Here is a 12,807-nt window from a genome sequence, read left to right as displayed (position 1 = left end):
AAAGCTTACACACGAAAAAAATCAGCGGACACAGCCTCACACTTTTTCTTACCCAACAACCCCTACCACCACTCCCAGGTGGCCCTTGAGTATAGAAGAAAAAAATGTTCTAAAAATTTGTTGGCTTGTTGCTTTTGTTTGCCATTTTATGCGGCGCTATTTTTTCTTTGGATGGAGTGTATGGAGTCAAAAACGCTTTTTTTTGTTGGTCCTGCTTTTTGTTTTGGCCCAACGCCTTTTGGTAAATTAATGCGAAAATTTTTCGTGAAATGCGAAAATTTCGCGTTTTATTTATTTTTTTTGTTGTTCGTGTGTGTCTGCAAGTTGGCGACTGGTCAGCGTTGTTTGTTTGAGTCTGCCACTGCCACTGCCCCCGGCCTCCCTCTGGCCACGTGTCCACCTGTCTATGCCCGCTTGATTGATGGTTATTATGCGCACTTGTACAGCCAGGGAATACTTCAGGGCCCAGTCCCCCCACCCTAGCCCGGCCAAACTCTTTGCCTTGGTTAGCCTTTAATTTTTTGGGGGCCCCAGAGTTCAGGGTGTAGAGTGTCGAGAGCAGACCGTGGCCATCATCAATGCCAACACCCCGTCGCTGCTTTTTTATTGTACATTTCAAATAATTTTTTGGGGGAAAAATTGTATTAGGAGACACATCCCCGGTACAGCCCCCGTGGCATTCCGCGGCGTGGAATGGGCGTGGAAACAGCGCTTGATTAAAATACCTGCCGGTTATTTGCATTAATTTTTTGGTACATTTTTCGTCGCCGGGGTGTCTTAATTTTGACATTTAATGCCTGACCCCCGGAGCAACTTCATTAGCAGCCGCAAAAACCAAGTTTTTCGGGTTACGAGCTCGGGCCGGCTATTGAGGAAAGCGTCTTGGATTTCATTTTGGTCGACACAAGGAAGAGATCCTGGGGAATGGTTCTGGGTAACTGCTGAAAGCGCATTGTTGAAAGAGGCATTTACTGAAGCAAAATGGTTATATGTACCAGGACGATGAGAGGGTGGGCCCAGGATCAGAGCCAGAGGGATATGTCTGTAGTTACAGATAGTGGGATACCGGGGGCGTAGTGAGATAGGGGCTTAAAGGACTCTTCTATATCTTAATTATCTAAAAATACTATCTTATGGTATACAAATTTTAATAAACATATTTTTTTCTTTTCAAGTATTAACATTTTCTATTGATATGTTAATCACAAACTCTTCAAAATAATATCATAGCTCTGCTAATATTACTCATACGCCCCGTAACATATCAATATTACTTATACTATTACTATTTCATTATTTTATAGCCTCTCATTACTTTCAATTTCTTAAAACAAAATCCCTAATCCCCCTGAGACACCGCCCCTGTGTTTATCTATGCCTATGTGTAGTTTACTTTCTCGTTCCGCACGAAAAGCAATTGCTGTCTGCTCTCCTTCCTTTCGGGCCCCAAACCCCCAATTTTTTTTAGCCTATCTGTGTGGGTATCCGACTCTACGTCAGTGGGGGACTCCTAAAAAAATGTTGGCAACCCACACACACACACTCGCACACACATACTAGCCATTAGGAACAGTCAACAGCACGCAGCCATCTCTCTGCCCCTTTCCACCGATCACCGTTATCTGCTGCCTTCTATGTAGACACTAAAAATTTTTCATTTCCAGCCAGGCAGGCCAAAAATAGAAAAAGAAAACCTGAAAAAAAAAAAAAAACAAGACTTGGAAAACATTTTTTGCTGGGCAGCAAACATTTTCGCGTATTTCTAAAAAAAATATCTACGCGCAGCCACCCTGCCACCCAGCTACCCAGCCACCCTGCCACCCTGCCACCCTGCCACCCAGCTACCCAGCTACCCAGCTACCCAGCCACCCCCTGCCCGCCCCCACAAATGATGAAATGCGTGCAAACTACACCAATACTAGTGCACTGTCAGCAGCACCCACACACTCTCACACACACACGGAAAATAAAATGCGGCCAAAAAGAAAAGTGCCCCCTTTATATATCCTAGGCTCCGCCCTGCGTTCAACTGCGTACAAGGGAGGGGGCAGGGTGCCAAGGGGGGGGGGGCTGGCAGAGGCGTGCAACAAGGAGGGGGTGGGCGCCATAAAAAAAACTACTGAAAGGCCCACGTTTGGCTTTTGGGATTGGTATTTTGGTTTCGGTTTGGGGGTTGCAACTAACGTGCTTCTGCTGCAGTTGCAGTCGCAGCCGCCGCTCTCTGCCTCTGCCACGGCCGGCGACGTCGACGTCGTCGCTGGCGCATCCTGTTTTTTTTTTAGCCTGTCGTTGTTTATCGCTCGTTGAAGCCTACTTTTTGGCGTCTCCTATGTGCGTGGCCCTTTTTTTTGGGCCCATGGGCTCGGGTCCTGCCAACCGCACGCTTAGTTTGCAATTAAAACGAAAGATGCTCGCCATTTGTTGCTATTCTCCGTCTCTATTTCCTCCATCTCTCCCTCTGGCCCGTTCCTCGTCCTTGTCCTATTCCTATTCGCATCCCTTTTCCTTTTGTCCTGCTGCAGTTGGCTTTTCTATGTGCTGTTGTTGGTGCTGGTCCTGGTGCTGCTTATTTATGTACTCGCTTGTCGGAGTCGGCTAGAAAAAAGACAAAAAAATAAAAAGAAATTGAAAGCAGAGTTTTCTTTTAATGAAAAACGCTCATCTAGCCAGCCTTGGTCACACATACACATGTATGAGTCCTGTGTGTAAGTGTAGTTGTTGTTCGCTGTGGTTTCCACCAACGAGGCTAAAGGGAACCGCCAGGCAAATGACAGTTTCGCATTGTGGTTTCTCATGAAATTCGGATGGTGGGGGGCACTCAGATGTCCTCTGGAGACTTGCGATCCTCTTGTAATATTGGCTTAAATTAAAGATATTTTAAGGATTTTAGAGGACAGTAAGATTAGATTCTATATCTCTCGAATCGGCTTAACACATCTTGAAATTCATTTAAATTCCTCGAAACCCCGACTTGATAGTAATTACTTAAGAAAATAATAATTGATTATGAATTCATGGAGAAGTTTTATTGAAATTGTTGCTGAAAATATTAGTGATTCTCTTTGAATTCGGGGCATTGTGTGTCCGGCTTTTGACGCATTGTCAGCTGGACTTATCATTCATGCAACTGCAACAAGCCTTGCACCACTGCCACTGCCACTGCACTTTTGCATCAAATATGCTCTCAGTGGGGCGAACTCCAACCCATCCCCTTTCCGTATTTGATCCCTTCAGCCCGCTGGACAATTATTTCTGCAGTTGGCTCGGCAGTTTGTGTATGCAGTTTGTGTCAGTGTGTGCGTGAAAGTGCATCGCCGCCTGCAACATGTGGCACACACGCACTATGCACCGGCTTTGTGAACATATGGTCGGAGGCCTGTTTTCGGAACGGCCGCCATTCATGCCCATCCAGGCTATAGTACATGTGTGCATATAGATATTTATTTAACACATTTTATGTATATATATAGAATCTCGAATGCAGTTGGCGTTTTTTTGTGTTTCTTTTTTTTTTTCGTTTGATTCTCTTCTCACTGACGATTCTTTTTCATCTGTTTTTGTTCATCCTTGTTTGAACTCTCTTCACACTGGGGTTCAAGGTCGCTTAACAGCGCCAAACAACAACAACGATAAAAAAAAAGAAAGGACCTGCGAGTCGAGTACTTTTTATATACATATGTGTATCAAATATATCTATACAATATATATATCACGGCATACATATATGGATCAATGTCTGATTTATTGTGGCTCGTGCCATTGCACTTGATTGTGTCCCAAATACCAAATACGTACAAAAACTGCAGGACTGCCGGACTGCAGGACTGCAGGATATAGAGCGCGTAGAAGCCAAAACATCGGTTGTGAATAGCAAAGGAATGGGAAGTGCGGGAAAAAGTGCATAAAAGTCAAGCGAGTGAATTCCAGGCACATTGCAATTGATATATTTGCTCCAATGACCCTGATCGTGGTCAGAGAACTTTTGATTTTCAGTCTTTAACCTGATTTATGTGTAGTTTCTTTTAAAGTTTTAAAGAATCGGTTATATATGGAATAATATAAAGCATTCTTCACCTTCAAGCTCTTGACCAACACGGCGTATACTTGATTTTTATCTAAGATTGTGGTCTAGGAAGAGAATGAAGTTTTTCACCAAGAAACCTTTTAAACTAAAAGATAAAATTACAAATTATTTTATTTTCATTATCTGAACAATAATTCCACATAATCTGATTATAAATGTCCTAAGAATACCTCTTATATAACCTAACTAAAACCCCCTTTTGAATGCTTTAATTTACAATTGTTCTCTACTCATTTTCTGGTTTCTGAGGAGGCGAGTATTCTTTTGGGGATGAGACTATCCGCCCCACCTGGGGGTAACCACAACCTGTGCACGGTGGTCAGTGGCTGCTCACTGACCGGACCCAATCCGAATCTCGAAAACCAATCCCAAACCAAATCCCAATCTGAATCCACGGCCCCCTCACATAACCAAACCTCAGCCGAAAAAATCCGCGAACCCATTTTCTCTACATTTTCGCCGGCAGCTTCGAAATGCCAGGCGATTGTTCAATTGTTTTGCTAACTTTGCGCTGTTGTTGATGTTGTTTTTGGTGCTGTCGCTGCTGTTTGCCCCCTGAACGCTTTCCATTTGACTTTGTTTTTTGGCGCAGACACGCGGTTTTTTCAGTGGAGCTTCTACAAGGGGTTCAGGGTGATGGTGGTGGTATCCTTGGAGTATGATCTGGTGGGGGATGGAGATGGCAGGAGGACTCTGTATGAGGCGCAGCAATTGTAGAATTTTTCTTTCGCTTTGTATACATATTTGTGTTATATTTGCATTGGTTTTATTTTCTGTCTCTGATATCAAGCGGCAATCGGTTTTTTTCCGCACCCCACCGATATTCTTCCATTCCATCTATGGTCTATGGTCTCTGGGTTCTCTGTTTTTCGGTTTTCTGTTTTCTGTCCTGTGTTTTATAATTTTTTTTTTTACTATTTTTCTCCAGTCTACATCCGACGTCGCTATTTTAAAACCCCCCTTTTTGGGTAGGAGATCCGATCTCCCATTCTCATACCCATTCCCCCAATCCCATTCTGGCGGTGGGTTTAACATTTGAAATGGTCATCGACGCGCATTTTAAATGATCTATGTATCAGCAAGTGTGTGTGTGTGCGTTCTTAATGGGCGCTTCAGGGCGTGGTATTTGGCTGTGTTTTTCTGCTTCGCCCATTTTTATTATCTGGCAGCTGGCCGAAGAAGAAAAAAATAAAGGAGGCGAAACGAAAAATTTGTGGTGCGAAAAAGAAAAATTCAGCCTGCGATAATTAATTGTGGCTCATACTACGGCTACGGCTCAGTACTCGCAGTTCGCATCTAGCATATCGCATCCTTTGGGCAGGACATAATCAGGCTTCGTATGTGTTCGCCGTTGGTTGGTAGGTCGTCGTTGTTGTTTTGTTGTCGTGCGCCGACGTCGTCGTCGTCGTCGACATCGTAGTCGTCGCCGCGTCGTCGTTGCCGTCGTCATCCGATTGGCTTAGAAAATTGCGAATAGGCTGGGCCCTGGTAATGCTTTTTCTCTTTATCTGTGGGAAAACGCTTTCCCAGCATCCGCGAGCAACCAAATAATCAGTTTGACGAAAAATTTCAAACAAAGGTATATGTTTTTTTTACTTTATTTTTCTACACCTTGGCCTTAACATATTTTTGTGTTTTTTGTTTCAAAATACAAGCCTGTGTTTGGTTCCAAAGAGAGCAAGAGAGAACGGTCCACAGAGAGTGGTGTTAGAGAATGACAAAGAGAATCGTTAAGAGAGAGCTTGGCTTGGGGGCTTACATGGCGTATACTTGATGTCGGCTTAGAAGTTGGGCTTACACTGCGTATACTTGATGTGAAATGTGTAAACTGAATAAATAATGGAAGTAATTAGTTTTAATTGAATGCTTTGGTTTCAAGGCATTCGTGTTTAGTTATTCGTTTTATTGAGTTATGGTATCTGAGATAGCCCTGACCACATTATGTGTAATATTCCCTTTGAAATTGAAATTGACAATTTCCTTGGCCCACAACTGATGGCTTGTCAGCACCTTGTTCGACCAACCTTGAAAACTTCCTTCGGGCTCACTCAAACTTTTCACGTTTTCCGCTCAAAAATTATGCTCAAAGAACTAAAAGGATTTCCGAGTGAGTCGGTCGGTCGGTCGGTCGCCCCCTTTGGCCAAGAAGTCAAGAAAACTACCCCCGAATTCGGGAAAAGCCATTTCTCCTGCTCTGCGGCAGCGATGCGGCTGCGCTGCTTTCTCCTGCCGGCAGCGACGCATTAGTTTGCAGCGACGTAGCTGTTGCCTAACCTCAAGCAGCAGCAGCAGAATCGGAAGCAGAAGCAGAAGCAGAAGCAGCAGCAGCAGAGGCTGCCAGAAAGCAGCGTCTGTCATTGTCAGCGTTGGTTTGATGTTGTTGTTGTTGCTACTTATGTTTTCCTCGTTTCGTTTTTCTGTTATTTATTTTTGCGCGCTTTTCCACGAAATTTTGTGATTGGTCGCGACGCCGACGAGGATGCTGAGAAAAGCGATGACGATGACGGCAACGACAACGACAACGACGACGCGGAAAATGTTCCACCCATCTTTCCCATTCCCTCACACCCACACATAAATGGCACTATATGTGTGTTCCCTTGTAGGTGTATATGTGTGTGACTCATTTTTTCCGCGAGTCGCGAGCCGGAAAGCTGAAGCTGTCTCTGTCCAGCGTTTTTGGGGGATGGCGTCGACGCTGGCGCATTTCTTATTATGATAAAAAGGATAATCTTCAGAAGTTGTACAAGTTTCTAATATTTATATTTATGAAAAACAAGGTTTGAATAATTAAACTATAGTTTCTTCAAATTTATTTTTTAAAGCATACTTTTCGGTGCTTAAATAAACGATTTTAAATCTCCCCTTTTTCATCTATCCAGATTAACCAAATATTTAATTGGATTTTCCCTTTTTTATTGGTATTTAATCTTTCTGTTTGTTTTGGAAGTAACCTTTCGGTCTTTTGGCTTTCACGGCCAAGCATCGAAATCCATCCACACCCCAAAAAGCTGAAGCTTTGACCCAAAACCTTGCCAATAAAGACATTTTTGACATCATCCTGCCACATACACTGGCAGAGCTCCTTCGCCCCACTTTGTCGGCCACATCCTGTCTAGCAAACATTTTGTCTGCGCGTCGTCTTGCGTCCTTGAAAAACAACACTCAGCCAGCTGGAGGGGGAGTCCGCAGACCATAGATGCCCCAAAAGGAGCAAGAAGGATTGAAAGGAGAGCAACAGGAAAACGTTTCAATTTTTTCCTCGTTTTTGTTTCTGTGTTATTCGTTGTGTGACACTTTGCCAATTTGCTCCAGAAGATTTCCAGGGGGGTTGGTGTCCTTAGAAGAGTTTCCACCGCAGAAACTTCGAGTGGAAAGATATCTCCTGACACTCAAAGTTATTCAAAATTAAAGTCTTACCTTTACAATTTAATAGGTAATTTGATTTTAAACACCCTTGCTAAAAAATTACTAATTTGTATGCTCTTTATGGTAAAAGGATCCATCATATGTAACATCATATTCCAATTTATTTATTTCATTTTAGTTTATTTACGACATACCTTGACTGTAAAATAATGAAATTTATTATCTGCGGCTGAATCCATTAAACTGTAACAATAATCAAAGAGTCAGGAGAAGCAAAAACGACAGAGATTGAGGTTTTTGTTTTGGGGTTTTTGGACGTTTTCATTGAATTGTCGTGTGACCGAGAAACGTTTTGCATTTAATTTGCTGGTTCTGGTGATGGGGGAAAAAAGTGTGGCTCGCTTTTAAGCCAAATATGATGAAACAATTTGATTACCGGCTGCCAGGCCAGCTGACAGACATGGGGCCATACAATCGTCCAAAGCATAGGATTGAGAAGCCAACGGGCCAGGACCGAACCGGCCTGGCCCGACTCCGGAAACGGAAGTGCCGCTGTCACATATTGACGTGGCGACAAATGCGACGCCATTCAACTTTGAGATTGTAGCAAAAGTTGCCCTTTGGACCCCCCCAGGCCCGTTTCCTTGATCCCTCGACTCTCCCTCCTCAGCTCGGCCGGCTCTCGGCAATGCAATTAAACTATTTCCGTGCTGCCAGTGGCTGTCGCATAGTCAATAAAAATTAAAATAAAAATCTCTATAAATAAATAACAATGGCGACTGGGCACAGGACAAAAAAAAAAAGTATAAAAGGGGCGGGCTATTGGCGACTTATTGGCTCCATGTCGCTGGAAACAGCCAGGTTATTAGTAAATTGGGCGCCGAATAACTATATAGATGTTTCGCAGCCATCGTTTATTCCCAATTGTCTGGTAGTTGCAAGTCAATGGCCCCACAAATCATAAATGAATATTACTTTAATCTTATTATTTATAGGTTCTTTAAATTAAAACCTGATTACCCCATCTTATCCATAGATTTTTCTCACATCATCTAATGCTGGTGGGCAATGCCACATATCGAAAATGAGCCTCTGCTATGCCACAAAAAAGCAATAGTCACAACAACAATAATGCAACGTCTTCGATTCCAGGTGGTCGCGGACTTTATAAGACCACAAGTCGTTTGTTGACCACTTGGGTTAGCTGGCTTTAGAACACTGAAAGAAAATAGGAAATGAAATGAGTATAATTAATATGAAGTAATAATAGATGATATAAAATTATAATCTGATGACAGTCTTAATATATATTATAATTAAAAGCTCTATCTAATTATTTTCTGTGCATTTTGGACCGCCTAAGCTGGGCCAAGATTTACACTTCCTCGTCCATTGTTAACATTTACGCCATTAACCTGCGTTGGCTTTTAGTGATATGCCACAAGAGACCACACATCTTTAGAGGTTGTGCTGGATGCCCCATGCTCCCCATGGCCCGGCCACCTTGCCACTCCGTACGCTGCATATTTGGTGCAATTAAAATTTTCGTTCGGCTTTTCTTGCTTTTCGCTTTTTGGGGTCCAGGCCTTGGGGGTCTTGTAATAATTTCTTCTTGGCAATGCGGATCTCCTCCGGGCAGAGTGGGAGGTGGGTGGGATTGGTTGGACAAGACGGGGAAGGGAGCGAAGCATTGTGGAGATCGAAGAGCGGGCCTCGCCTAAGTTACTTGCGCTGTCCTATGCAAATGCAATTGCCTCGTCTATAAATTAAATTATGCTTGGAAATTATGCATGCATAGCAGCGTCAACGTTCGGCGATGAGAAGCGGCCAAATGCAAGACTCCAGACCAACCGCCGACAACAAAAGTAAGCTATTTGTGCAAGGGCACTGAGGGAAATGCTAAGAGGTTTCTTGAGAGATTATTAAAGTAAATTATGGACAGGCCTGTGCCCTAAGAATTTGTTGCAGGAGGCTAAAATATATGTCTTTCTTATATATATTTTTCAAACATTTTCTTTCAGTGCCTTAGTGGCGAAGACCTAGCTATTGGTAGTGTGCCTGTGTGCGAGTATCTGTGTGTGGCGGCCGCAATCGTAGTGCACTAATTCACATTTGATGTTCGTCGAATGCGTTTGGTCAATGAGGTTAAGTTACATGACGAAGGCAGGCAGCAGGAGGCAACAGGAGGCAACAGGAGGCGGATGAGGAGCACTTGGAGATGGAGGCTAAAGAAGGTGGAGCAGCAGCAGGAGTTCACCGTCTATTGATGAAGCTGATGTTTCTGGCAGCAGGCCGCGAATTGCAAGGCTGCTTTAGTCCAGCTTGAGCTCCATTTGCTGTTACCAGTTTACTAGTTGCAAGTTGCCAGTTGCCAGTTGCCTGTTACCAGTTTCTGTAGACTGCAAGCTGCAATTTGGCTGCGGCATGCTAATCGATGGTGTTGCCAAATGCCGATTTTCTTCTTCTTTATGTTGTAATTACATAAAAACTTCTAGGGAGGTGGTCAGATGGTCAGTTGCTTGGTTGGTCGGTTGTCTCCACTTTCAAGTTCATTAAAGTTGGTTTCTAATGTCTCTAAGGAGGAATTCCTTAGGGGCGGGTATTTAAAGCACTACATTAATGATTTGTGGCCATTGGAATTCAGTTATCTCAGCTATAATTTCAGGAAATTGCTCTTGAGTAATTTATTGTTTCTTAACAATTGTTTATTGCTTATTTGCTTTTATTATGCAATTAGTGTTATCTTATGGATTATATATTTAAATTTATTTGCTATTTGAGAGTTTTTTTTTTAAATTTAAATTCCTTTAGTCCTCATCTGAACACTCCTTCAGTGGTGACATCAATCATCCTTTATCCGATCCAAATGCATTCTGTTCACCATTGACTAATCCACAACTTTTGACACATTTTAGCATCTAGATTCTAGACCAAAGTGCCTCAAGCACTCTCCACTTTATGTCCCACTCGGTGAGCTCATGCTCCAGTTGGCAATTGAGTGAAAAAATGTGCGCCACCCAAGCAATTAGTGGAGTCTTCCTACACGACCTAGCCCACTAAGCATTGCTAGTTGCAAGTTGGCCAAATTGACAGGAGACCCCAACAGAACCGGTTGCTTCTCTGTTGCCTCTCCATGCCACACCATACCATGCCACTCCATACTCCACACTCCCACCTGGCACCTCGTTTTTCCAGCACTTTTCCCCCGTTTGGGTCTGGGTCTGGGTCTGGGGCCTGTGTCTTCATTTCTTACTTCCTTCCTCTGGCAGTTGCTTGAGTTGCTTTGCTTTCTTTGCTCTCACGCCTTGCTTAACTCAATTGCTCACCCACCACTCACTCGAACTGGTCAGCAGAAGCAGAAAGCATCACCATCAGCAGCAGCAGCAGCAGATGCGGCAGTCACTCGTTCGTTCAGTTTTGTTTTTCCCCTTTTTTCAACCTTCGTTGGCTCGGTCTCGGTCTCAGTTTCGGTTTCGGTTTCTCCTTTTTTGGAGTGCTCACCACCCGTGACGTCACTCCCACGACCACTCCACAGCTGCTCCAGTTCTTTTGGGGCATTCCTCGAGTCCGAGATGCTCGCACGTATCCTCGCAGTTTGCCTTCGGTCAGCACTGAGGCATGTGGCATGTGGTCCTCATACAGCGGGATGAGGAGTCGCAGCCTCGCTGGTTTTTGGTAATGTTTGCTTTTCGGCCAGGTTACGTGAGTAAGGCCTGGAATTCTTGGTTTCTGGCTCAGTCAAGTGCGCATTCCAGAAACAATAAATTAAGTGGCCAAAACAGAGTTGGTATTTATTGAAAAAAGATTATTTACTGAGGCTTATGATTCAAAATTAAGAGAAATTTTAAAAGTACTAGTATAAGTTAAGATATTTAGGTCTGTTTATGGCACAAAAATGATTCAGAATTTTATTGTATTTTAGAAATATTAAGTCAGATAGCAAGATTGCTTCACAACCTCTCTTATAATAACTCTCTGAATAAGTTGCCTAAAAAAATGAAATTGTTGATCTTATGCACACAAATTAGCCCCCCACCTTGGCTCCTGTCCCTGCCACAAACAAAAGAAGCCAATTTCACAATCCCCCGCTCACTTCCCTGCAACGGAAATGCTAAATTTTCATATTATTATACGGACAAGCCAACTGATCGATATCGATCGATCGATCGGACGCTGCGACTATAACTGTTTCGACAGAAGCACAAATTAACATAATTGAATGAGGCAGAGGGGCTTGGAGGTAGGGGGCAGGAGGCACTCTGTGGCAGATACATGTGGTAGATGGAGATGTGGTAGATGAGGAGGGAACCAGTCTACTCTACTCGCTTTTCTTGGGTAATAGAATTACAAATTAAACGCGCACACAAATTATACCAGGCCACGGATATCAAAGATATCCAAACAACCAGACCCCCAAGGCGGGCAGGCAGGCAGACTATCTGTGGGCCTCCCTCCAGTCTCCAGTTCAGTGTCCAGTCCCCAAGCTGCGTTCTCCATTCTGCGACGCCATCTCCGGCATTTATGTAATGCAAAATTAGACTACTTTTTGAATGATTGGCGGGACGAAAGGGGGTTCGGATTCGGATTCGATTTACAATCCAAATGTGCTTGTGACGCAGGAAATGGTCGAACTAATTCCATCGAATTGGTTGTGTTTCGAGTGTTTACAAAAATTGTGAAAACTTTTGGAAATTAACAAAAACAATTTGGAAATCAAATGGGCGAACGCACTTTTTGCACATTACTGACGACTGCCATTCGCAAATGTTTAATGTTTTTAATTTCCTGTTTCGAATGACATTTTAATGAAGGTCTTTTTGCCAAAAAATCCACAACACAACATAATCGAAGTGAGGTTTGTGTCAGGATTTAATTTTCCATGCGTTTTTAATGCGTTTCATCCATGAAAAAGGATTCGAGGTCCTGGTCCTGGTCCTGGACCAAGTACTCACGCAGCGGAAGTTAATTAATAAAATATTAAAAGTTATTTATTATCATTTAAGTTAATTACAAGCAGATGCGAAAGGGGGCAGGACAACAGGAAATGCGAGGAATATACAATTTTCTTCTTGAAATATGAAATCGAAAGGGCAAACAAAAAGTTAAGTCCTCTTCAGAAGGGGTTGTTGCAGGATACTTTTTTATGAAAATGAGTCATCTGCTGAGTTTCTATTTTAATTACTGTTTACCCTTCGTATTTTTAAACATTATTTAACTTTTTATAAAGCTTTATTAAACTCTGTGTGACCTCTAACGTTTCCCATCCATAATCTATTTACTTATTTAAACAATTTGAAATTACAGTGCCTGATGAGCATTTTAATGCCAACTGGCTTTAGTTTAAGCCAAGTTCC

This window comes from Drosophila ananassae, chromosome 3L (genome assembly GCF_017639315.1).
Source record: "Drosophila ananassae strain 14024-0371.13 chromosome 3L, ASM1763931v2, whole genome shotgun sequence".
Lineage (NCBI taxonomy): Eukaryota > Metazoa > Arthropoda > Insecta > Diptera > Drosophilidae > Drosophila > Drosophila ananassae.
This window is presented reverse-complemented; position numbering follows the sequence as displayed.